Source organism: Alligator mississippiensis, chromosome 6 (genome assembly GCF_030867095.1).
Source record: "Alligator mississippiensis isolate rAllMis1 chromosome 6, rAllMis1, whole genome shotgun sequence".
Classification (NCBI taxonomy): Eukaryota; Metazoa; Chordata; order Crocodylia; family Alligatoridae; genus Alligator; species Alligator mississippiensis.
In genome coordinates, this window is record NC_081829.1 from 14,449,231 (window position 1) to 14,477,214 (window position 27,984).

The 27,984-nt window shown below is 43.8% G+C and overlaps 1 protein-coding gene across 5 annotated transcripts in view; it reads left to right on the top strand.

The window, feature by feature from the left end:
• HIVEP3 (HIVEP zinc finger 3) overlaps positions 1-27,984 on the top strand; it is a 512,034-nt gene that overhangs the window by 294,014 nt on the left and 190,036 nt on the right. The window contains exon 1 of one of the 5 annotated variants that reach the window (XM_059729652.1): positions 23,481-24,021. The exons of the other annotated variants lie outside the window; for them this stretch is intronic. The gene's annotated coding sequence lies outside the window, so the exon portion shown is untranslated. Of the gene's footprint in view, positions 1-23,480; positions 24,022-27,984 lie in introns of those variants that run through there. 5 annotated transcript variants of the gene reach the window in all.

Sequence of the window (27,984 nt, forward strand, 5' to 3'; positions counted from 1 at the left end):
GCATGCTTCTGCTACAGTGACACAGCAGTGAGATCTAGCCATGAACTGTGCGCACAGCGCAGTAACCACCTATGCTGCACCATGCTTTAGGACTTCAAAAAGGAAGTCCTAAAGCATGGTGCCATAGCAACATCACCATAGGGCAACATGTAGTTGTGCCCATTGTGCTTGAGAGCTTTTATGGGAACCTTAGCATAACTCTGAGCAAGAGTGTTTTAAATGCACTATCCTCCAAAATTGGCTGTGTGCATGTGTGGATATATGAGTTCTGGGTCCTAAAACTGTATTTAATTTAATAGTAACTGGTAAATGCATGACCCAGAAGCTTTGTCGGTCAGAAATCTCCAAGTCTCATGTTGGATCATTGGCCTTGGGTGTCATTGCACTGATGCAGATAAATGTTCTTCACTTTCAATTGTATAGCAACCCTGGAGAAGTCTGAACTAAAGCAAAACATCAAAGCTTGTTCTTCTTACCTTTTGGGACAGAAAAGGCAATTTGAGAGGCAGAAAAAAAAAGGCTAAGATGTAATTCATTTCCCTTCCTCCCTCAATAAAATAACTGAATGCAGTATATTATTGAAATGTATGACCTTGACACAAGGTTAAACTGAGCAATAAAATTAAAGCAGCAGTAAAAAATGTATACAAAGTAAGCACATTATGAACTGGCATCTTGGAAAAGAACTGAAGTTTCATACATGAAGAATTAACCTGAGAATTAACATGAGATTTCTACAATGCAAGATAAGAACAGCATCCTCATATAGTTCAAATGCTAGTGAATGAGCCATCAGAGGTGGAGCCTATGCAGGGGAACCCCCTGAGTGACTGAAACACCAAGGTAAGGTGGATTAGTGACAATGATAGCACCCGCTAAACTCAGTTCCTTCCCAACTTCTTAAAATATGAGTTTACTTGTACTATTTTTGCATCTGCCTTGGTTTGATATCTCCACTTCAAATCCCATTCCCAGCCGACTCACCTGGACTGTGCATAGAGGACGTCCACAGGGCTCAGATCAGTGAATGAGATCCAAATTATTCTCCCAGGCTCACAGACTACTGCTAAAACCTCAGTAACAGATTCATTCTGGTGGTCACATCAGCATCACTCCCAGTTCAGAAAGGAACACATGTTGTTTGAGGATCCATCAGTCTTTCTGAAATCCTAACCCACTCTGTGGCCCAGAGAGTCATGACAGATCTTTGTTTGGCACTGGAATATGGGGTTCATATTTAGGTAGAAAAAAGTCAGTTTACTGAAATGTGAACTTTTTGGAATAACTTGCCATTTTTGGCATAAGTTTGTGTCCAGAAGAGTGTTTTTGAGGACTCTTGGATAGTCCCTGGCTTGAATCAGACAGAGAAGGCACTAGAAACCAACTGCTCCACATTTTAGCTGAGTACCCTGACCTGCGGGCTATTCTGACAATGAGGGTCTTTGCACTTCAACATGGTAGCAAGGTTGCTTGAAATTAAGCTCATTGAATGAGCTTTAGTTTGAGTGTCCCCACTGCCATTTTGAAGCATGCGGATGCTGATATATGAAATACTGTGTCATTTTAATTAGAGCAGCTCTCAGAGCCACTCTAATTAAAGCACCACCCCCTCACTCCTGGCGCATATGTAAAAGTGTCCATAGGCTCCTAGTCATGCCCCTGTTCACCAGTCCTCTAGTACAGCAGTTCCCAACCTCGTGTCATGATCCAAATGAGGGACGCGGGGCAATGCCGGCAGTGCCGCACGCAAAGGACGAGCCACACGGCATGCCGGGAGCTCTCCCGCCCCCAGGGCTGTTGCCACTGCTGCTGCTGCTGCACTTCGCTTCCAGCAGCGGGCCACAGTAAAAAAAGGTTAGGAACCATTGCTCTAGTTGCAAGTTATAGCTGTGCAGGTGATAGACAGTCAGAGATAGTTTTTCACCTTTGGGTGTGACTGCTCTGCTAAGCTGAACAACACTAAGCTGATTAACATTTGTGCAGCTTATAGTATAAGAAATAGTCAGTTGAAATGTTACTGTCAAATGCTACCCAGTGACGAAGTGCAATCTTTTACAAATCATTGAAATCTTCTATATCAGAGGTGTCCAACTACAGAGAAGCTGGGGCCAAATGCCACACAGGTCACAGGCTGCTGGCTGCACACCACACAGACTGTTTGCCATGGCAGCTGCACAAGTTCCCCAGGACCTCCTCTGCCCACAGCTCCCCCATCACACAAGGAGCACAAGCTCCACATTGCTACTGCCTTGTGGCCCCGTCCTGCTGCCACCACCATGTAGGCGAACCCTTCCCTCCATCTCTACCATTGCACAAGCAATACTCCCCACCCCCGCAACCACTGCCACATGAGCAGCATGAGTCCTCCTTTGCACTGGCACCACCACAAGGCAATACCGCCCCCACTACTGGGAGTGGAAGCCCCTGACCAATTACCTCTGTTGGTCTTGCCATGTGGCAGCAAACTCACTGGGCCTCCGGTGTTCTTTCCTATACCTGAGAGCCCACCTACTGCTCCATAGCAGCTGGAGCAACGTGGGGAGTGGCAACTGGGTGGGAGCCCACAGGCCACATATTAACCCTTCACAGGCTGGATTCAGCTCAGAGGCTGCCAGTTGCACAGCCCTGTTCTGTACTGCAGGGTTAACTCTTTGATCATCTTGTCAAATTCTAGCCATTGAGATTGAAAAGTAATGGATCTCTGGGAATCTGAAGATTAAATGAAAAAATCCTGCTTCCAAGTATTTGAGAACCAGACATGTTAACCAGCGTGGTACTAGATGTTGCAAGGAGAACATGTAGCCTTATATGAGCATTTCAGTTAATCAGCACCGGCATTTAAACTATCAGGTGGCGTGACTGTTTTAAGCTGTTTGTCATTCTAACTTTCCATGATTACTACCAAGGATGTTCTGCAGAGTTGCTAGGTTAACTCTCTTGGTGTTGCCTTATTCTTCCTCTTCTTTCCCTTCTGTATGTTTAACCTAGAACCACAAAATCTAAAATTATAATTGCATGTTTATTACATGGCATCAATAAAGGTTGGAGTTGAGGCTTTGTGAGTGCCTTCCCTGCATGTTTCTATGTTCAGATTTTTTAAGTATAACCTGAACTCTTAATTTCCTGGGTTTATAATGCTTGGTTACAACATCCCTGTATTTTTTTTTATCCTTAATTTACTAATGGCTACTCCCAGGTTTCACTGCTTCAAAATACAGGTTTACTTTTTCCTGTAAGTTTCTTCATTATCCATCTAGCAAGCTGTCTATCTGTCTATCTAGCTATCTAATGAAGAAACTTACACATATATATAAGCAAGATGCAATAAGCCCATAGAATGCTTCCATGTGATATCTCTATTTGAAAATATTTAAAATCAACCTTTTTTTAACAAAATGATTTTCTAAGGAGAAATCCCTAGCATATTAGAACAATGCAAAGTAGCCAATGTACTGCTCAACCTAGTCCATAATTCATAAATGTCTTATTACCGTAGAGGTCTGTGATCCAGAGACAAGGAATCTGGGAAAAGAGAGCTACAGGAAGACCAATTCCCAAACCCTTTTGATTTAGGACTTTAAGGGTTTCCCTTTTGCCCCTGTCTGAATCTGCACTGCAGTGCTGTCATTGAACAGTAGAATCAGCTGAGACAGCAGTGCCTTAAAAGCATTTCAACCACTTTTGCTCAAGCTATTGTGGCTGTCCAGAACCTTTAAAAAAATCAGTCTTCTTTGTGCCACTGATTCGTTATAGCCAGTGACTGGTTGATTTATTTCTAATGTCATATCACAGTGACCCCACTTACAAGTTACCTGAGCTGTTGACCTGACCCTGAGTAGCCTATAAAAACATAACAGATAGAGACAACCCCCGTTAATGACTGGTTAATTATACCCCCCGCCCCTCCCCCATATAACTTATGTACACACTTTCACTGAAGTTTACCTATACAGAAAGGCTGAAAAATATATATTACTTTAATAATAGAGTAGTTGGAATAAAGAAGAGACTGATATATTAAATGGAACTGATCCTACAATTGATTTAAACGCAACAGCTAATTAACAGCTGTAAAATTATCAGAAAATTCTTTTCATACCAAAAAATTAAATGCTGTAAACTGGGAGAGGGTGTTGTGGATTTTTATATATTGCAAAAATTTTGAATCCTTTCTTTTAAAAAAAATGCAAAACCCAACTCAGCCTAACTTTAGAATAATGCTTGATGCCTCCAGAAGTTATTTGTTCTATTTTGCTAATCCTTAATTGAATTCAGAAGGATGTTTCTGTATTTTGCCACCCTCTATATACTAGAGTTACCTGAATTATTTTGCAATATGCATGCTTCGCTCTGTGTTGCTGAACTGTTGCTGAGGTCACTTAATATGTTTTGAAAACTTGGCTCACTTTGTCCTAAACCTCCTTCATCCCATCAATAGCCACTAGCACTTTTAGTGGTCTTGTGCTCCCCCCAAAGTCCTGTTCCATTTAGCTGCAGTATGCAGCACCTTCAATGCTTTGTGTGTTACTGAAATTCATTAAAAGGGCACAATTTGCTAATAAATTTTAAATAGCTAATTCTGAGCCCAAAGAGACACTGAAATGAAAATGCTGCAAGTTTCTCTAGAACATGAAAGGATAAACGAACTAATGTACAGTAATGAATGCAAACGACAGTAGCGTGTATGTCACCGTTCTGTTCATAACTATAATATTCTCCCCCCCAAATTTCCAGTTTGTTAGCAGATAGTTTCACAGTACAGCTGTTTGCAGAGTTCCAGTCTAAACACATATTGCTGATGCCTGTGGTTTCAGCAGTTTACAGTTTCTGATTGTATCTGATTGGATTTGGAAGAACCAGATTGGTGATTGTAGGTTTCTCAGCATCTTGGATTCTAGTGGGGTAGACATGAGATCAACTTAGCTTCAGACAATCCATGACTTACGCCCATTCTTCCCAGCACTTTGGAAGGAAGGTGTAACAGTAATTGCTGCTGCTGCTGTTAATTATTTGCGTTTCTCTTCTAGACAAATTGTTCTTTAATCTATATCCTATTTAAATTCATTAGGGAACATTGGACCAAGTTCGATCCCAAAGTACTCAGTGGAAACCAACAGACACATTGTCAGTAGAGTTGCCATCCATATTTATTTATTTACAAAATATAATACAAGAATACTTATCCAATGGCTGTGGTACTCTCTTAAAAATACACTAAACAAATAAAACAACTTGGCAGTTCAGCCAAATCAAATAATTGATCAACAGCATAAATATAAGGGAAATTAACCTACCCTGCATGCATACTTTTCCAAGTCCCTCAACCCAATCCCAACTCCCCACAGGCCAGGAAGAAAGGACACAACTTCCAGCTTGACCTGAGGCTGACAAACTTGAGCTTTTCTGGATATAGGATGGAAGCAAGTACCAGAAGTTAAAGGTCTTAACTTGCAATGCCCAGCCAAAGGAGGTAGCTCGCTCTTTTCCTTTATACCAGGAGGAGCTCACATCAGGCACCCCCTTCCCCCCATAACTGCAAATATGGCAGTATGTTGTCTCTGCTGATGGAGAAAGTAGATGATTGTTTGCTGAGGTCTTACCATTAGGTGATCACATTTGGTCAATTTAATCTTGTCTCTGGGGCATAAATAAATACACTAGTATACGCAAACAGAAAATGTTGCCCTCATATTTTACTGAAACTGTCCAATAAATGTCTGGCTATTGGAAACAAATAGCATACAGACTTACATATAAATGAATTAGAAACCATAGAAGTACTAATGGTACTGGAAGCTGGCCACTTTGCTTCTGTGTAAAGGTCCTGGGTTGATGGTTTCACCTCAAGCCTATTAAAAGGGTAAACCCAATTGTATATTCAACCTTGTATTGTTCTTATTGAGTATAGTATTCAGTATAATACAATCCCATCACTGTGTGCCCCTCTGAGTTTAAACAGCATGTACAGCACTACAGAATTCATTTTGATTTTGCTCGCTCGACCAGTTCAGCCTTGCAGCATTGAGTTCCTTCTGGTAGGCATGGGCGTTCTGGATCAGGCAGCTCTGCCTGGACTACTTGTTGATGCTGGTTGTTGGCCAGGTGGTAAGCTCTACCAGGTAAAACCAAAGTGCAACATTGTGGACCCTTATTCTGTTCTCATTTGCTCTGATATACACTGTGAGCAAATGCATTGAGACTGGTGTCAGGTCAAGCCCTTTGTTTCTTTCTAATTCCACTAGTTTCTGGGGGAGGAAAATTTTTGCTGTTGCTTCCCCTGTGCATTGAGAATTTCATAGGAGGATTTTTATTGTTAGTTATTGTTTCTTTCTTTTTATTGCTTATTGATGCTGAGGCCTTTGTGCTTTAATGCTTTATAATAATTACAGTTGATTTGTATGGGTTATTTGTAGTCTGCTCTGTCCGATGGGTTCAGGGAATGGTTTGGCTATAGAGAATATGTTGCAGTTTTGGTAAGAGTTATCCTTCTGCTGTTCTGAGGACTCCTAAATTCATAATAGCAGCATCCCCTGCCTTGTGTCTAGTCCCTGGCATCCAGATCAGGATTTCTGAACATGTATTTTTTTATGGTGAAGTGAATTTAAGCAGGAGACACACTGAAGACAAGTAGTGACTTCAATGTCATAAATAATTATTTGAAAACTATGGACAGTATCAGCATTAGGCAAACTGGCTGTGTAAGCAATGTTATATTTTTTAATAATGCCTAGTTCTTCAGCATGCTTTATCTTAAAGGATGCCAGCATGCTATCTATCTATCTATCTATCTATCTATCTATCTATCTATCTATCTATCTATCTATCTATCTATCTATCTATCTATCTATCTATCTATCTATCTATCTATCTTTAGTACAGGTCTTTAAGGATTTTCTCTGCTCAATTTTACTTCAACAAGTTTAAGTTAGGTCAGATTTTGAATTTAACTACTAAGTTTCAGTTGTTAGTATTCTGTAGAATTCTTCAAGCTCCTGCTAGAAAAATGCCTCACTATTCTGAATATTTCTATTATGAATTCCCAGTAAACAGAATAATCCAATTTATTGTGGCAAAATAAACATTGCAAGGGAGAAAAATCCTTGTGCTTGTTGTGCACTGCCCTGTTCTATAATAATTTATGGAAAAATCTATTTGCTGACCTGATGATTAAGATTTTTACCATATGAATATGTTGATTTGGTTTAATAGGAGGGTTAATAAGGAAAACAAGCAGGAAGGAAAGAAGACTGGTCTAACACCATTAAATATTTATGTGTAGGTAAGGGTTAATGCCCAAAATAACAGCTTTGAAGATTCTGTTTACTGGGTTTACCTAATTTACAGAACTGCTCTTGGCAAGCAGGAACAAGACCCAGGAACCAGATCAATGGATTTATAAAGACTTTCCCTCCAAAAGGGGGAAGCTATTTATGTAACTGTTCAAGGCAATCAGACTGACACAGGCGGTTACTAGTGTATCTGAAGAATGCAGTATGCTCTGGGCTCCATCAGAGGATGGTAGGGCTCTGGGTAAGATAGATCAGAGTATAGCCTGTTGTTTTTTAACTACTTTGTACTTAATTTTTTTTACGGTTAAAAAAATTGCTTGGGTTTAAAAAGGCTGCCTGATCATTATATATATTACTGATTGCAGATTCCAGAAAGGGAGAGCAGTGGGTTTCAAATTCAGTTGGGCTGGCCGGGTGAACTTGGTTGATATTTGGAACCCAGCCTAGGAGTGGGTGAATGTTATGACCCCACTCCTAGGATAGGAAAAGGCAGAGGGTCTGACACTTGACAGGGGATGCACTCAGAAAGAAAAACCAGAGAGGAGACAAAAGTGTAGCTAGTCTATAACACCTGACAGCTGGAAAAATGCCAATGAGGCAGCAAGATTATCAGTTTGGATATTTTACTCAGCATTAGTTCTTTTGATAAAATGCAGTAACCTCTGGAAGGTAATATTTTTCACCATAGCATAACACCTGTATTCACTTTAGTTACTCTGGTACAAAAGACATTTGCTATCATTTCTACTCTGAACATCTTGTCTGATAAAGACCAATTCAGAAGAAAAATCATTTAAATTATTTTTGAGACAAAGTTTCAGCGTTAACATTGAGCAGATGCTATGTCTAAAATTAGCATAATGACTCCTCCTGCCTGTTACTAACCAGGACGTGTGTCTTCTAATGTAAGCATTGGAATAGTAATACTTTGCAGTGACATTTTTAATTGGAAATTCTGAGTACTTCAAAGTATTAATTATTAGATCACCCTTGGTATACAGGTGACATCATTATTCCCATTCTAGAGATGAACAGACTGAGACCGAGCAAGGTCATGGTTTGCCTAAGATCATATAGCAATTCTGTATTAGAACTGAGAATAAAATCCAGGAGACCTAAAGTAAAATTTTAAAAGGCATCTTAGGCATCAAACACCAGTTTTCAAAAGTAGCTGAAAATGAAACTTCTTCAGCAAGATTTTTAAAGGTGTTTAGACATTTAGAGATGGAGATAGGTGACTAGTGATATTTTCAAAAGGATCTGGGTGCTCTAGATGAGTTTATTGACTGGGAGTTGAGTAGTTTGGTACTTCTGAAAATCCCACCAGCCACCTATCTTTAAGTTCAGGTGCCGAAATACCTTTAAAAATCCAGTCCCTATTAGCCACTTAGGTGGGTTTTAAAATGTTCACCTCTGATTCTGATTCCTACCAGTCTCCCAAACTTCCCCAAACTAGGAATATAGGATTGAAGCCCTGAGTTTTAGTCTTCTCTTCCAGCTTGGAAACATTGTTGTGATAGCCTGAACTTGGATGATCCCTTCTGAAGACCAAAAGGCATCCTTACAATCAAAGCCTCCATAAATCTCTCAGAGATCACTAAATTGTATTAGACAAAAGCATAACTAGTAACATTTGCAGCCTGAGCAACTTGGCAGGCATGCCCGCACCTCTCCCTCTCTCCCAGTGGACACTTCTGTTTTTTCCAGTGTTGTGTTCTCTTTCTCTCCCACTCCGCAGGACCATAGTCCTTCCTGCTCTCTGCTGAGGGCTACTTTCTCACTCTCTCTGCATGGAATATGCAGGCTAAGAGACAATTTACAGAGCCAAATTCAGTAGTGGGACTAAGTGAGTGACAGAGTCCCAAAAGAGAAGGAGGGAAAAAAAAAAAATGTTTTAAAGTGGGAAAAAAACAGTAACACAAGGCTGCAGGGCAAGGAGTATGGATGGAGCAACAGAGAGAGGGGAACATTAGGAGGTATTAAGGCCATGTCCACATGACACTCAGCATGTGTTAAATGTACTTAAAATGCAAGTGTCTGTGCATTCAAGCAGGATAACATGTGCTAAGTGCACTTGTATCACATCATAGCAAAGTTACACCTTTTCCAGTGAGGAGTGTCTCCAAATTATGTTAAGTAACATGTGTTGAGCTAACGTCAGATTGTTCTACAAAGACACTACAATCAGTTGTGGTCCTGGGGCTGAGACCCATAATCCACAGATTGTGAATCCCAGCCCCAGGTTGAAACAGGATTTTTCAGTTGACGCCAGTGTGGTCCCAAGGCGGCCACTGAAAATCAGCTGAGTGTTGGTCCAAGCCCTGGACCAAGTCTAAGTGGCTCTGATGCAGGGCACTGGCAGGATTCAGTAATTGAAACAAAACATTCACTGCTTGCACCACGTGTGAGCTGTGCATATTATGAGATTGTAGTAAGCATTACCAGGCTACTACTCAGAGCAGATTCAAACTTTAACATGTTCTAACTTTATTATGTACTAAGTGCCTCATGCAACACAGCCCTGAGAGTTCCCACCGGGTTTGGGAAGTGGAGCAGGCCAGGAGAGGGGACCTTGAGGGCATCTTCCTCTAAGTCAATGCCAGGGCTCATGCCTGCTTGCCCTTCCCTAGCTGTGCTACTAGTATTAGACCTGTTTTGCATACAGGAAACCATGACACATAAAGAAATTAAGATACTTGTTCAAAGGTGCACGGTGGATTAGTGGAAGAGCTAAAAAGAAAACCCAGGAGGTCCCAAGCCTTACTGAAGGCATTATCTTTTGGAAATTTCTTTTCCTGTTCCAAATATCAGGGCATTCCAGTGGCAACTGCAGCAATTGCTCATATGGAAAAGTAACATTAATAATGTACTGATGTATGTTTAACTTCTGTTAAAGTAATTTAGCAGTTGGAAACTGCTTTTCCTACTTAGAAGCATGTGACCAATCAGAACTGTGCAAGGCACCAGAATGTGCTTCTGTAGACAACAATTTTGGAAATTGGCTTGCAATCATACTGCACTAGATCATAGATCTAGGAAAAATTTGCAGAGGCTCAAAATGGAAGAGGTAAAATGCAACTTGACACATTGTAAAGAGCTTTAAAAAGGTCTGCAAGCCAATTTGGGTTTTTTTGTGGGGGTACTTCCTGGGTGGGGGTGAGGAGAGCAGGACTGGCTAAGGCAGGGGTAGGCAAAATGGTGGATCTGGCCAGAGGCCAGACTCCATTTCCCAGCAGCCCCTGCCCACATCGCTGCGGCCAGTTTCCATGGAGACCCCAGGAGTGGTGGGGTCATGACAGCGTGGGGCCAAGGTTTCTATGGAGACTGGCCCCAGCAGCACTGGCAGGGAGCGTGAGTGGGTGGGGAGCTGCTCTGGGACCGGGGCAGGGATCTTGCAGCGGAGCAGTGGCAGCGTGGTCTGGAGCTGGGGCAGAGCTGCAATCCACTGCCTGCATGCCTTACCAGGGCACAGCCACAATCTGCTGCCTGCGTGCCCTGCCCTGGACCACGCTGCCACCACCGCAAGATCCCGACCCCAGAACAGCTCCCCGCCCAGCCATGCACCCCTCCAGCACTGCTGGGGCCGGTCTCCATGGAAACCCTGGCCCCGTACTGTGATGGCCCCACTGCTCCTGGGTTCTCCATGGAAACTGGCTGCAGTGACATGGGCAGGGGCTGCTGGGAATGGAGTCTGCTGCAGGCCCGATCTGGCTCGTGGGTCAGACTTTGCCCACCCCTATGCTAAGGGCATGTGGAGATATCTCCTGGACAGGTAGCTCAACTGATCAACTGGTTAAAAAGTTTAAAGGGAAACAAAATTATCAATCAAACATGAAATAAATGTGATTATTTTAACTGTAATAGTTAATTGTGGATGATTTTCTTCTTAGAGGACGAGGAGTGGTGCCGGTGTTTTAATGGAGCTCCCACAACACTGTTCACCTTTAACCTGAATTAAACTCAATGTGTCCTTTATGTTGCAGACAGGAGAGGAGAGTCATTGGGAAATCTTTCCATTTATTTTTCCATTTTAAACAAAAATATTTTCTCCCTGCCAAGGAAGAGGCAAAGCCATGGCCACTGGGCAAACACATTTGTATTAATTGCAGTTCAGTGGGGATATTTATACCATTGAACTGAAAAATATACTGAATTATATGGACGGTATAGCACAAAGATCCATTTAGACAACTTGGAAAGGGAGAATAATATTTGCTAGAGACAATCTATAGTATCTTCCCCTGGAGAATGTTTTGAAAGGAGCTGATGCCTTGTGCAGAGTGGTGCGTTCTAGGGACAACAGTTAGCTTTTTGCTACCATTTTTATGCATTGCTGGGTTAAGTCCTCTCAGGTTGGGATGATATATCATAGGAGGGGTGATGATTCCCATCAGAAGCAAAGAGATTACTCCTACTAGGACGTGGAATTTTAACAAGCGGTTCCCAACAGCCCACTTTCAGCATATTCCTATGCGCAAGAAAGGAAAATAGAACCTTATCTCCTTCAAAGAGATATTTTTGGTTTGTCTGTCTACCTACTGTATTTATTAAAATATAAAATGACCCCCAGATAATTAGATTCTATGTATGAACATTCGTATCATTCTTATAATTTTCTGGGCATACAATCTCAGTTATTGGAGGTTTACCTTGATTTTGTCCCCCTCCTACTGCTACAGCATGGAAAATAAAACTGGGGGGGGGTCAAGTAGTCCCGTTGCCCTCTGCTCCCCCACCTAGATTCTCCCCCCTGAAGCCCCTTATCACCCTCCTTACTGTCAGACCCTGATTTCCTCAAGTACATGGAAACGAGGGGAAACTTTGAAAACATTTACCTTGAAATAAACCTACCTGTAGTAATTTACTTTACAGGTACCCATAGATTTAGTTAATCTAGAACTGATGCACCTTGCCTGTGTGTGCTCCAGATACACCCCCACAAAGAGTCTATGTGCTAACTAGCCCTCCAGTCATGATGGCAACCAGTTCTTCTCATCCTGAGTCCTGGGATCCTGCAAAAATGTATATGCAGATGAGGTGCTGGGCAGCCTGGTCTGGGACCACCTCATTGGAGGGCTGGGGCACACTAATGATATGTGATAGGCTGAGAGAGAGGGCATTCTGTGTGAACTGTTTGGGCCTCATTTGGTGATGTTTGCCCCATTTGGCTATGTTTCCATAAGCGCCCAGGGGGTAACTGCTCTTCTGGTGTGGTTTAGTACCCACCGAGGTGTTGGGGTTTAAGCCCACTTTATTGAAATGGGAGGCTCCTCCCTAGCTTGCTCCTGCGACCATATGACTGAGGGCAAGCAAAACTCGGGGGCATCCAAACCCCAAGTCTCCAGGCTTGGGCCTGCACATAGGATGCCCACCAAAAGACATTGGAAACATCTGAAGCCCCTGATGGGGGTAGAGGATGTTTGCCAGTTGTAGGGCCATGTATGTTCTGAACTGACTCATGGCTTTGGAGTTGATTTGGCTGATTTGGCTTGGACCACAAAAAAATGCTTTAAAAATAATTCCCATCAGCCTTGAAAGCCTGAACTGTGCCTTGCAGGCAGAGACAGAGATCAACAAAGCATTGTGGTATAAGGAATGGAAGAGGGAGACCTGAAGCTCAAAACAGTGACAGTGGTGGCAAGCAAGAAGGAGGTGAAAAAAGAGTTGAAGAGTGGAAATGAAGATCTGGAGACGGATGGAGAGTGGATGAAGGTGGAGAAGAAAAGAAGAAAGAAGGTAACAATGGGAGCAGTGGCAGAGGCAGCAACGATGAGAGTGACAACACAAGAAGGAAGGCAGGAGCAGAGGAGAGCAGGAGGCAAAGCCGGAGAAGGTACATGTGTGAGAAGCACAGGATGGCAGGAGCATGACAGCAGGCTGGCCCACCAGGACTGGCACAACAGGAAAACACAGAAGAGACACTAAGAGAAGCTAGAGAGGAGCAGAGCTGTGGACAAAGGCAACTTTAACTGGCAATGGGAAGGAGACGGGATCAACAAGGAACAGATATGATTTCCTGAAAAAGGTACTGTTTGAGGTTTTGGAGATGCAGGCGGAACAACTGACCAGCCTGATTGCTTTCTTCAACTGAAAGACTTGGGAATTGACTTATTGCGATGAAGAAGGGTATGAGAACTTTTGGAAGAAATATAAAGAGAAATGTGGGAGGGAGGAATTAGGAGGGATAAAGTTCACAGCAGGGGAAAAGTTAAAAGAGAGAGTGGTTATAATTTGAATCTACATGGATTTACTAGAGGCAGAAGACAGAAAGGTGGATGGAAAAGTATGTCCAAACGGTCATGTCAGTAGAGAAAGTAAGGGACAAATATCGTATCTGGAAGGTGTCTTGGAGGGCACAATCAGACTAGTGGAGCCAGGATGGGGTACTGCACCTCCTGTCATTGATCCAGATCAGGGCACACTGGGGTTTGATAATATACCATGGGCAACCAAAATAGTGTAGCAAATGTGGAAAGAGGGGAACCTGTCCACACACTGTCCCCTCACAGCGTGCTACAGATGTGAAGGAATGGGGCATAGAGCAGCAGAGTGCCAGGAGTCCCTAAAATGCACTACTTTAAGGGGGAGAGACAGTTTATTGTAGGTGCCCAAAGCCCTTGCAAGTATAGTCAGACACCCTGAGGAACAGCACAACTGGGAGGAGGAGAGGAGGGGTTGGACACTGAGGTAGAACTGGTAGAAGAAACCCTGCAGGTGGGTGAAAAAGAGAAGGGGGGGGGGGGAAATTTTCTGTGATTGAGGCAGTGCAAGAGGAGATAGAAGATGACGTGGGATGGAAGGTGGGAATAACAAACAGCTCAGACATGGAGGTGAGGTTGGGGAAGAGAGAAGACAGCCCACAGACAACAGAAATGGAGATGGAGCAAGAGAAAGAACCAGAGAGACAGGCCAAGAAAAGAAAGAAAACTCAGGGGTTGAAGACCAGGAATAAGAAACCTGATAATGAGGGAGGTGAGTCAGAGGAAGAGCCAGAGAGTAGTTTCCTGCTGCTACGGGCTCTGGGCTTCAGCCTAGAGTGGAGAGCAGAGGGTGGGCAGTGGCAGGGATGCGAGAGTATGGAAGCCTTCCTAAATGCAAGAGCAATCCAGCAGCTTGCAAAGGTCAGGAGTGCGAGTGAGGGAGGGGGAGGAATCGACCATCCTGAGCAGTAGCACAGGTGAGCCTTAGAGGGACAGGCACACTCATTTTAAAACAAGAATAGATAGCATTGACAATAGTTTTGCTTAACGTCAGGAGTATCTCAGCAAGGGAAAGATGGGAACAGATTGAACCAGTGTTGAACCAAGTAAGGGCAGACATAGTCTGCCTGTAAGAATATGGTATACCAGGGAAAAGGGATTATAAACACTTTGAGAAAAGGTGGAGATGGGATCATCTTGGTGGCTAGGGACAAATGAGAACAAAGCAGCGGGGGTAGCAAAATTTTTCAAGGACTCAGAGCTGAGAGCAAAGCAGGTAGAAGTCACCAGTGGCATATTGCAATGAATGATACTATTAGTCAGGAGAACAGAATTAGAAATGTTCAGTGTATATGCACCACCAGAGAGGGAGGGAAGGAATGCACTGTTTAGAAATCTAGCCGTTTACATGGTCAGAGGGAGACTGTATAATAGCAGGGGATTTCAATTGTATAATCGACGTGGGTGACAGAGCAGGGAAAGGAGGAAATGGAGCTTTAAACAGCTCATCTAGACTGTTAACAAATATAATAAAAGAAGAGTCACTAGGATGTGTGGGCAGGGGAGAAAGTTTTCACTAGAACAGACTCCACAGGAAAGAAACAATCAAGAATTAACTTTGTGTTTGTATAAAAAGGAATAGGGATAAGGAAGAAAGACCATACATGTGGCTTTTAGTCACCACCAGATGCTGAAGGTGGAAATGAGTCTTAGTAAGAGCCCCATGAGAGGGAAGGGACTGTGGAAGTTACATGTGTGGCTGTTACAAGATGAAAAGAAATGGTGATGGTGGTGAAGAGATGGTGATGGGATGATGGTGAAGAAGAGGACGAGAAAATTCTTCAGGAAGCAAGGCCAAAAACTGAAAGGAAAAGAATGAAAGAGCTGAGAGACCTGCAACAAAAGATGCAGGGACTGCTAAAGGAAGCCACAGAAGGAAGACAGGTATGAGAAGAGCTAGAAGAAACAAGTCAAGAGTTAGAAAGGTTTAAAAGGAAGATGGAGAGAAAATATTTTTTAGCACAAGCACCGTGGGTGGGAGAAAATGAAGAGTGGTCCTGGTGCTTTTTGACCAGAGTGAAGGTGGCAAAAGGAGAGATTAAAGCAGTGCAGAAGAAGGCAGTGCTTTAGTAGAAAAGCAGGAAGAGGTGTTGCAAGCAATGAGAAGATGTTATGAAGAACTATACCAGAAAAAGGAAACAGGCACCAAGAAGATGAAGGATTTCATGGAAGAGATTAAAGAGAAAGTACGGGAGAAGGAAGCAAAGTAGATGAAAGAAAAGATCAGCTTAAAAGGGAAGCTGGGGAAGCACTTAGAAACTTTTAAAAGAGGGAACTCACCAGAAGCAGACAAACTACCTATGGCATTTTAATAGAAGTTTTGGACATGGATAGGTAGGGTTATAGTGGAAGTGTTCGAGGAAATTGTGGAACCAGGATAAGCAGGGAAAGATTTTACAAAAAGCATTGTGATCTTACTTTTCAAAAAAGGGGAGAAGGAACTCTTGAGAAATTGGAGACTAATTGCACTCCTTAATATGGACTGTAAGTTAATGGCCAAGATGCTGACTTTGAGGATGAGGAAAAACCTCCAGAAGATAATACATGAAGACCAAGTAAGTGCAATACCAGGTAGAAGGATCTCCAAAGCCATCAAAGATACACTGTCCCACATCCAAGAGAGAACCATAGAATCATAGAAAATGAGGGTTGGAAGGGACCTCAGGAGGTCCCAGTGTCCAAACCCATGCTCAAAGCAGGACCGTTCCCAACTACATCATCCCAGCCAAATGGAAAACAAACACAGTTATAGCAAACCTAGATTTAGAACAAGCATATGACAAAGTGGATCACAATTATATATTTGAGGTGTTAGGAAAAATGGGGTTCCCAAAGAAATATGTATGTTGGATAAGTTTATTGTATAGTGAAGCAGAGAGTCAAGTCCAAATTAATGGGCACCTAAGCGGGACCTTTAAAATCCATACAGGGTGCCGCCTGTTGCCACGACTATTATGTGTGAAATGGAACCATTAGCACAAACAATAAGAAAAGATGAGGTCATAAGCAGAATAGAGATGCAAGGAGGGGGAGAGGTAAAACGAATGTAAAAGTATGATATAAATGTAGTAGTTAGAGAGAGACTTTTGGGTGCTAAAGCATACATCAGAGTATGGAGAAGCAACAGGGGCTAAAATAAATAGATCAAAAGTCACCATAACGGGAGTGGGGAACTGGAGGGACTTGGAGAAATTAAGCCTTCAAATGAGAGAGAGAGAAATTAAAGTACTAGGGGTGCCTATGCATGCCAAGGGAAAGGTAATACAGCATGAGAAAAGGTGAGGGCAAGTATACAGGAAGTAGTTTGGTTATGGTCTGAAAAACACTGTCTTTTACCGGAAAAGTAGTGGCACTTAAGACTGTGCTACTGTCAATTATTCAATATACAGGAAATGTATTCCCACCGATGTGGCAGCAGATAGCAAAAGTACAGAGGGAAATATGCGTGTTCATCTGGACTGCCAAAAGAGAAAGGTTGGCTACATCTGAACTGTACAAAGCAAGAGAGATTGTGGGGATGGGGACTGCCAGACTTGGGATTGTTTGTCTATGTGAAATATGTGAGTGCAGTATGCAAGGCTGTAACAGATGGAGAAGGGAAAGCAGCGCATATCACCTGATTTCGTGCAGCTGCAATTTTGAGGAAATGGGGAGTATATCAAACCCCTCTGAAGAGTCCATGGGCATGGCAACTGCTGATTCATTATATCAGGATTGAAGGTTTCATGCAGAGGTATAAAATAGGGAAGGTAGGGCTGGGCATCCTGAAAGTTCATAAGAAATTTGTGAAAGTGGTAAGGGAGACAGAAAGGATAGAGTTGATGGGAAACTTCATAGAAGGATAAGTGAAGAAGGTATGGGGAGCGGTGGCGAGTAAACAACTAAAAGGGGAACATGCTGGATTATTGTAAGATATATTGTGTCGGTGAGAGAGGTGCAATGCAGATGGGGCTTGGCGAGCTTATCTAGGTGCCCAAGGGAGAGATGCAGGGAAGAAGAAAGGGTGGACTAGGCGTTTTGGGAGTGTACATATGCAAAATGTGTGTGGGAAAGGTTGTGCTCCTTTCTGAATGTCACCAAAATGAACCTGTTGCAGCTAGCGCAGGAGGTGGTACTATATGCACTCATACCAAAGGGACCAGAGGAAACATTATTAAGAACTTTATTAGCATGTTTTAAAACTATAGAAAGTAAGAAACCTCTGGGTTTTGAAGGAGTCTGATTTCATTGAAAGAGAATGCCTAAAGATGGGGCTGCATGAACTGAAATACTACATTTACTGGGACAAGGAGATCAGAGAGTAAGAGGTGGAGAAGAAGTGGAGGAAAAAGGAATGGATACACTTGTTTTACTGAACCAACAGAGAGGACTGATGGGAAGGATGGAGAGTTTCAGGTGGTTACTGGGGTAATAGTTTTTCATAGGTTTCTGTATGAAAAAAAGAGTTCTGCAAAAGGTTTTTTTTGTAGGAAGTTGAGCTGTGTTGTTTAAGGGCTTGATATATGTAGTTGTGTGTTTTTGATATGTTGTATTTTGTATGAAGTGTTGATAAAACAAGGAGGCTCAATATGTGAAGATTTGTAAGTGTAGGGTGATAAGTGTGCTTTTAATAACATTTTGTAAATAAAAAAAAGGTTCCCATCAATATGTTTGCCCAATATGGGCCATGAGTTTTATAGTCATGTTTAATGTTGGCTGCATTCAATCAGGTTCATAGGTAGTTTCCATTTCATGAGCACATACTGCCTTTGGCATCAATTTAATGATAGACAATGTCTTTAATGAGGTTTCCTTGTGTGCAAATATAAGATGAGGGCCTTTTTTCCCCTATGTTTATTGATGGGAAGAAAGCCTTGTCTTATATTGAGTAAATATGGTATCTTATTTAATTAAATTATTTCTACTAGCTGCATTACCATGAAACCTGAGACATTTACAAAGTGACAGGGATACAACTTAGTTTTCATGTGCTGCCTAGGGGTCCACAGTACAATGTGTTGACCATTATATCTGCTTTTCTCATGTGCCCTCATAATTTTATATATACTCTTGTGAGCTGCATCACATTTATTCTGTGCATATCCAAATACTAATGTGCAGTTAGAGTTGGAGGAGGGACTGCTGACCATCTCTGCTCTCTCTGCCCCCTTGGGGTATAGGGCTACTAATACATTGTATTAGTATACAAATTAGGAATGTATACATTGGGCTACTACTTCCACTGCCATACATAGATTCTTATTCCTATTGCCTTTGCAGGCCTGTGTTAGCTCTGGGGGAGTGATCTGGTTTCTGTTCTAGCACAGAGCGATATGAACTCCAACTAAGTTCAAGATGCAATCTCTTTTTTTAAAGTGATTTTAATATACAGAGATGGACGTTCAGCTACCAGGTGGTGTTTGCAACTGTGGCTACTGGGAAAAATAATCGTTTGACCCGCAAAGGGAGCCAGTTTGATATAGAAAAAGCAATAGAAGGAAAAAGACGTGCGGTTTTTACCGTTTACCAAATCACGTGCTGAACAGTAGTTTCCTTTTTATTTTACTATCTTTAGTGTTTTTCTGGCTCGAGCCGTATGATGCAAATGAAAGTGGCTTTGCCAATTACCCCTCTTTGAGGAGACAAATGAAGTGAATGTGTTGTATTAGTAAATATATGCAATTCTCACGAAGTCACTGTACCACGTGTGAATCCATTTGAGAAACAGAGAGGGCACCATATGTAAATGAAGCATGAACCACCTGTATCTTGAAGGCTATGCCTGCTAGGGCTGAGAGAAGCTAATTTGAAATTCAGAGTCTGAGACAGGATTACTGAGGAAATAGGACACATATAGAAAGTATATTTATACTATACAGTGGCTGCTGTTTTATCTTTTCCAGTACTGAGGTGTGGTAGGGATTCATTGGACACACCTACACAACACATTTACTGCACTGTTGACTAATTAGCTGCACAGTAAACATTGCACATCTACATGTGCACTCCTATGAGGCCAGAGTAAACTGTTTAAACTAAAAAAAATGTTTGTTTTATTCTTGTTTTTTTGTTGTTTTTTTTGGGGGGGGGGGGGGGCATTGCAGAGCAAAAAACTCCATGGCAGTGCATGTGTAGATCCTGCCCCAGCTGGCTGGGGCATAAGGGTGCTTCAGTTCAGGGGCTGCCAGCCAGCCCCACACTGAAGCACCTTTGTGCCCTGGCCAGCCCCTCTGCAGCATGCTGAGCTGATGGGAGCATCCCGGGATGGCTGGTAACTCCCAGGCCTCCTGCCAGCCAGGGCTGCTCTGACCCGGTTCAACATGCTACACTCTTGGACAGCACCTGATGTAGCATGTGGGAGCAATAAGCTCCAGAGTTTGTTCATTCACACGAATAGCATGTGTAGACACACCCATTATGTATGAAGTTATTCTGTGTTGGATTGGAGACAGGCCAAACTGATGTTTTGGTAGCAGGTTTCCAGTCATTACCTCTCTTGAAAAGCAGCTCTATGTTTACTGAGTTCAACTACAACTCTGTTGACATTCACTCAGACAAGCACATCCTGTTAAGTTCCTCCTCTGCTTGTCAGAGTCATTCTTTCCATCATAGGGACCTCACATATCTTCATTACTGGTAGGTGACTTCTTGGTTATACTCCAGTGGTATGAAGTATGGGGGTGATGTAAACTCAAACTTGGCAAGTATTTTTTTTTAAGTAAGGCTACTTTGTTTAGCCTTGACTACAGTAGGAAAGGTTTTCCAGTGAAGCTCTACTGGCATAGCCATGTTAGGAAACCTCCTTCATGTAAATGGAACAGACACCAAAAGAGGAATGTTTTTGCCAGTGAACCATATACTAAGTCCTGGAACAATACAAATTACACTGACAGAAACAAGTTGGTGAAAGTGTGTCCATAATGGGTTTTACCAGCATAAAGCTATCATTAAAAAAAAGCCCCACACCCCTAACCAGCAGTATTATTGTACCCACAGTCTAGATCCTGCACTGGAGGCAAAACTAGTCCTGTTGTTTGAGGGGAAACATAAAACCAACCAAACAAAAAACAAAACAAAAAATGCACCTTCCCTACAGCTGCCTGGATTCAAACTAAGTTGTCTTGTTTTGTCCTCTGAAATCATTCAGAGGTTTGAGTCCATACATGATATCCACCATATTGGAAACCTGACATTGTTCAGGAGCAAATAAAAACAATCCCTGAAAAACCATTGCCATCACCAAACAAACACTGCTTGTGCAGATCTTGCTTGTCTTACAGGCACATCTCTCATAGCAAAGTAACACTTACGGCAAAATCATATTACACTTTATGTACCCAGCTGGCACTTACCATATAACTGCCATTTGTACCACTCATGCACAGTTTGCAATGCTATTCCCCATGCAGTATGGACGCACAAGTGTCCAGGTGGCTCCTGAACATGAGCTGCACTCTGGCCAGGCAGGTACCCAACTCTATATGAATATACATGAGTGAGCAAGTACTGTGCAAGTGTACCAGCAGGTCCCAACATTGTAGCCAGGCAAAATCTGAGAGTAACAAGTGTTAGAGGTAGGAGGAGGAACTAGTAGCTAGCATCTAATCTGTGGTCTGATGGTTAGAGCACTATTTTGGGAAGTTGGAGAGATGCAGGCTTAAACCCCTTATAGGTAGGGACCTACCTAAATCATGGCTGAAGTTCAAGGCACAGCTGCACATTTAATCTTACTCTTTAAACTGTGCATCCTCCCCCCCACACTCCCCCATTTCCGAGTGGCTGAGAGGCAATTAATGCTGTGGTTTTTGCACCTTGGCCACTCTGCAGTGGCAGGGGGTGGGAACTTTAGGAACTCCCTATGCTGGGGAGGAAGCTTAGGCTATAGTTTATGTTGTGCTAGTATTTTAGACTCATTAATAAACCCCAAGGCACTGCAGTGTTGAGCCAGGAATAGAGGTGAGTTTGGACATTACTCATTACATGCCTCAAATCCAGGCCGAGTGGTTTGCTGAGCATGGACTACGGGCTCACAGTAAAATCAGCCAAGCATGTATCCCGCAGTTTTGATATGTGGATTACACCCGGCATTTTTCACAAGCTAACGTTTCCATTCAGAAATTCTGTGGAAGAACTAAATTGGTGTCATCGCTGTGTCACGGCTGTGAAAGCTTTAACAGATAAATTCTAACTGAAAATGAAACTGGAAGTCTGACTAGATTAAGGCTGTCTTGCCTCCGCCAAAGCAGATGTGCGATCACGATGCGCTAGCAATATTCTGATACTTGAAGCCCAAGAGGTTGCTGCTCTGCTTTTACAAGGAGCATAGTGCTCTCATTGAATGCTCAGGGCTGACAGCACTGCCAGCAGCATTGCTGGCTGCAGCGAATGTAGTTTCAGGACCAACGTGACCAAATGTTAATTGCTTCAGACTTGGGCTCCTCCCAAGAGGCTCTTCCCCTCCCTGATTCATCGAGAAGGAGCGAAACCTGTCACAGCCTCATGGTGCCTCCCAATGTTACAGAATTAGGCGTCCGTGCTTACCCTATGGACCTGGCATTTAGCCCACTTGAGGGTAAACACCAGCTAAACAAAGTACAGAGCAAGCAATTCAGCTTGAGTTACTTGTGCAGTTCAGCAGTGGGACGCTGGAGACTGGTACAAGTTCCCTTGCTGCATTGCCCAACAATAAACTGTATGTGTCATGAGCTAGGATGTGGAGGTGAAAAGTCGTCCTTTGAGGCAGGTAATGTCCCTATGGTCCCAACAGTGCAGGTGCCGTGCTGTGAACTCAGGAATGTGTGTGTTGCCTTTCACCTGGAGAATGAAATGGTCAGTCTTGATGCAAATGATCCCTGTAACCTTCCTCTCCCTCCCTCTGAGGAGGAGTCCAGAGGCCTATCCAGTTACACCGGCTCAGAAGAAACTCTGTCCCCAGTCCCTCAAAGAGCGAAGGGACCAATGCAGGTTGTGTAGGAGAGGGGCAGTGACCTTCATCTTGCCGTTACCCATGACACGAATGCCTAGGTGCAAAGCAAAGTGGAGGGGGCCCACGGCGAGGCCCTTGCCCTACTCCGCACAGTTAAAGATGGGCTTTAGCGTGGACCTGCACACCCAGGAGGGCCCGCCTCACTCGGGTTGTTCAGAAACCTGTGCCCGCTCCATGCCAGCCCGGGCCAGGAGCACAACTTCATGCACGAGCCTACCCCAGGGGCATTCCCACGCACACCAGTAAAAGGTGTGCGGGGCACTGTCACCCCCGCACACCTCCCCACCTGCTGGAGAAGGAGCGGGCGGGGGGCACAGGGCAGGTCCTCGCGGGGCAGCCAGCAGTGCCCGCAAGCCGCGTGGTTGGCGCCGCTTCCCCGCCCCCGCGGGGCAGTGAGTCACTTCCCCGGGCCGGGCCGGGCCGGCCGGGCTGAGCCGAGCCGAGCCGAGCCGAGCCCAGCGCGCGGCGGCGGCGGCGCGGGAGCCGGGAGCGGAGCGGTCTCGGTCTCGGTCAGTCCCGGCGCCCGGAGCTCATCGCGGCTGCAGGCTGGGCTGCGCCGGAGGGGAAAGAGCCAGGGCGAGAGCGGCATCATGTGCCGCCGGCGGAGGAGGAGGAGGAGGAGGAGGAGGAGGAGGGGAGCGGCTGCGGGGCGCTGCACAGCCCGGCCCGGGGCCTGCTGCGGGCTGCCAGCCGCGTCCCCCGGGCGGGTGCGTGGGGCAGGCGGGCGCACGAGCCGAGCGCTCCGCCCCGCGCCGGGGAGCGATGCCGCCGCCCGCAGGGGTTGTGTCACGGGGTCCCCTGGCAGGAGCTGCCCCGGCCCCACAGCTGTGGGAGCTGCTTGCTTTGGCGAGCGATTGGTGCTGGGAAACTCTGCAGCCCCGCGCGCTGTCCTGTTAGCTCACACCCACCGCGCAGCTCGGAAGCACGGAGAGGCTTTGAGTGAGAGGAAACCTCATCCTCCCCCGCCTCGCGCCCGGCTCTGGGGACACGAGGGCAGGTTCGCGTCCGCGCTCGGCCCGGCAGAGGAGAAGGAAGCCGTTCTGACGGAGGGAGAGAGAAAGAGAAAGGGAAAGACCGCCTGACATTTTTATCCCAATGTCTATGGTCAAGCCGGAAAGAGTTGTTAGCGATAGTTTTAAAGGAAGACATGTCTGATAAGAACATAAGCACTTTGGCCCCGGAGAGGAGTGTCTCAATAACACACTATTAAGTTGTGCAATGCCTGACAGCCAGCCAAGGGCTGAAGGATTCCCTTGTCTGTACTGAAAGCTACAGCAGCTGCTTGACAACAGGAAACAATGTGTAGTGAATGGAAAAAAGTGGGTGGTGCTGACTGAACAACTTCCCTTTACATCACTGCCCAAATAAGGAGCTTTAAAAATAACCTTTTCTATTACAGCCAGTCAGAACATCCCCCTGAAGTCTCAGGGTTCCTACCTCTTACAAGACAGAGTCATGAGAGAAAGAAGGCTGCAGTACAGGGGGCATGGGAACAGAGTCTCTGCAGGTAATGAAATCCCGATTGCTTCCTTCTGAACAATGAACATACAGTGGTGTTTTTCTCTTCTTATCAGCTATGATCAAAACAGAGAGGGGCGGGCGGGGGGAAGCACAGCAAATTAGGCCAGAGTCAATTAAGGGCACTTGTACCACTCAGGCATGTCTCCCTGATGAGGTCACTCTAATGAGTAACCAGGAGTTACTGGATGTAGGACTACTGTATACTGTATACACGAAGAGCTTGTTTCTCTTGATTCTTCGCCAGGCAGCCCAGGCACCAGTGCTGGCAGATAAATAAGCTGCAGTTTGAATGTTAATGGCAGTGTATCTTTAATTGATGTTCTCGAGGAGTTCTGCTTGGGACTGGCACTGGTGGCACTGGGAGGGTCACTGGTTGTTTTAGGAGACATTGATCCAGAATGGCTTTTATTTTCTTCTTTATTAGTAGAAGTGGGACACGATAAGGATGTTGTTGTGTGACATCTGATGGTTGTGTGCAGGCTCTTTTAACAAGGTGCTGGAGGACAGCTTTGCATCAGACTGACTTTCTAAGATTAGAGTATAAAAAAAGAGAAGGAAAAACCCTGCTAGATTGGGACAATACGTGCAGAGATATCTGCAAGATAGGTGGGCCTTTAACTGGGGTAACCAGTTGGGTGTTTTATCTTTTTAAGTGTTTCATTGCAGATTAACATCTGCACATCAGCATTAAATAAGGCAGTTTTAGAATGCATTAAGACTGAGAAAATGAACACTAATGATTTAAGTTTCTTAATCCTTCTTGATGGAAATTAATAATGTCTGTGATATACCCAGAGGTGTGATCTGAACTGCAGACATGAATTGAGTTCCTGCATGCAAATGTATGCTTTTTTATTTCATGTAAGAGGTTGCTGGAAAGGGCTGTGTATCTTCTCAAATTTTTTAGCCATTGAGGTTTGGAATTCACTGTGCAGCTATCAGGAGAGCGTTTTGGCAATTCTGCCAAGTTATACTCTGGCACGTGAAAATGATTGTGGCAGTTGACATAAAAATGTGTAGTGTGACCAACAGAATTCAAACTCATGGCTTGCTAGCTTTTACTGGACAGGTATCTGAAAATTACTAGTGTCAGTAGGCAGGGACACTTTTAGTCTTCAGCATCTGGAAAGCAGGCCACCAGATACTTTGATATCCCTGTGCCTCTTGTCCTGATTCCTCTTGCTAGGTTTTTTGGGTTCCCTTGAGAGCATGAAGCAGAAAAGGCCTGTTAATGTTCATTGGAGGCTGTTGTGTTGGGCTTTGTTTACACATCCTCAACAGTTTAGAAACTTTACATTCTGTTTCCCACATATATGCAGTATGGTCAGAATTCAGACTCCCTATAGGAATACAACAGCAGTTTGTGTAGAAACATAATGGGAGAATGGAAGCATCTCAGTTATCATCTGACTGGATGGGTGGAGAAACAAAAACCACAATAGTAACATTAATTGTAACCCCCACCCAGTTGGCAGCCTCAGCAGACAGGCTCAGGACCGAGTGGGCCTAGCCAGCAGGATCAAATTCCCTTCTCAGCCCTAGCAGTGATGCATAAGGGAAATGTATATCTCCATCCTCTGTGCTCTCTTCGCTGTCTCTCTTCTGTGAATAGAGGTCTTCTTTCTACAAGGCTTGTGACATGGCCTCTTCCTTCACCACAAAATTCACTTTCGTCATTATTAAGGAAAGTGTGTGTGTGTGTGGGGGGGGGGGTGACTGGGACAGGGGACATTAACAGGGAATCTCTATTTGTGTATCAAAAATGGAAAGCTAGCATTTCAATTCTTAATTAAGTACAGTGCTGGTGAAAGTGCAAGCAAGTTACAGTTGTCCTTGCAGCAATTTTCTACATGTCCTCAGACACTCTCATATATATTGGTGCTTCCCCAGCCTCCTCTATTAGAAAATGTTCTGCACCTGTTGAACACACATTTATTTCCATGCCGATTGGCCGAAGTGTAAAGAAAGTGGATTGAATTACATTACATCCACTGTTACAGATTAAAATAATCTTAATCTACAGCGGGTATATTTCTGATGTCTCAGTGACATTTATAATATATTTAAGAAAGGTTTGTATACAGATATACTCTTGGCCACTGCTGCATCTCTTGTATTCTCCATATTTTAACAGGGAGCTCCCACGACATTTCTTTCCTCGCTCCTTAAATCTGTCCCAGCTGTTTTTGTGACAGACAAAATGGAGAAAGGGACTGCAGACACTGCTCGTTTGTTTTCCCATGTAGGCAAAATCACGTTCTCATGGCCATAACCAAGGAGGGAGGCAGAATTGTGGGGCAGACAAACTCAGAAATGTTTGGAGTTTACTCTTGAAAAATATACAGAGGCTTTCAGGAGAATAGCACAGTGTTCAGCATGTGTAGTTTGCAGTGTGTGCGCGGGTGTGTGCGCACACGTGTGTGTGTGTGCATATGTGAGATCATGCATATAGGACTTCTGGGGGATATATAGGAATGAGTCCACTGAGAAAACATTTTGAAATACCTAACTTTTATTTCAAACATAAAAACTAAAAAAGCGCAACTGAGAAATATTTTCTGAGCTCACAGGATTAAAGCATCTCTATCTTGGATACTTTTAGCAGTAACCAGAGAGTGTAAGGATTTCTCAGGGTTTGGGAAATCACCCAAACCATCCCTTTAGTTTAGTGGCCGATCTTTAGCAGGGACTCCTGGGAACTCCCTGCAGCATGTCTCTGGTGAATTCCCATGGTTATGTTGGGCAAAGTCCTTTTGCACTGAAATAGCTCATTTACTTTTAATTTCTTCGATGCTCCAGTCTTCAAGTTCTTGCTGACTCTGTACTCAGAGGAGTATTGCCTTTATAACTCCTGGTTATGTCTGGCTGCACCTGTTGAATTCAAATTGTATTTTGGTGGATTTGTCATTTCTAAATCGTCTTCTAGTGGTTGCTTTCTTAAAAATGGGCTCACACTTAAAATACATTCTGAAAAGGAAAGTAAGTATTTTTTTAAATTTAAACACTGTTTTTATCCAGCATTGAGACTAGGGACAGAAATTACACACAAACTGATATAAATGATCAGAAGCCAGTTCCAATCTGTAACACAACACAAGTTCAGCATGCTTAAACCACTTTCAAAATGGTCAAAACCGATTTAAGATAAATCTGGATGGATGTAGTATCAAACTGATTTAGGTTAAATCAGTTTACTGAACTTCTGTCCCAGATCCCATCGAGACTCAAGTTAACTCCCAGTTCCCCAGCATCCCAGGATGCTTTACACCTCCCCTGCAAGCCCCTTCCTCGAAGGGTGGGTGGGCTAGCCTTCAGCTGAGCAGGGAGGCATGCTCTAGTGCCCCCCAGCTTCTGGTTTGAGCCACTGCAGGCATGTGTATGCATTTCTGGAATCAAAAGTAAATCCTGTTCACTTGCTTATCAGTTCAATCTATGCAATTTAGACTAACCTGCAAAGATTTAGTTGATTTAGCCTCGGGTTTTTTTGTCTGTCTGTCCTTAGCCTAAAAAGGTTGCTTTTTAGCAGCTCTTTATGGCTCTGCTGGGATCTGCAGTCAGCTAAGGCAGTTATGATGCTGGGGGGCCTTGTTTATTCTTTTCCTCTGTTCTACTCCGCACGCTCGCTGAGTTTTTCCTACCTTTAGTTTGTTAGCCTGGCCCTGTTGGAGTGAAAGATTCCTCATGTGTCCTCCCTCTCCTGGGCTAAGCTCTCCTGCTGAGACCACCTTGTAAGAGGTTGCTATCAACCTTCTCACTGCTGCGCAAATGAGAATTAACCAGCCAGTCATTCCCTTTGCCTGCTAATCAGGATTTCAGTCAGTATAATCATTACAGTAATCAGAAGATTTGTATCCAACCCTGCTCTAATTGCATCTCTGCATAAACGAGTCTTTTAACACGAGTCAAAGAAAGCCTTGTGTGTTAGGAAGAGCACATGTTAAAGAGACTG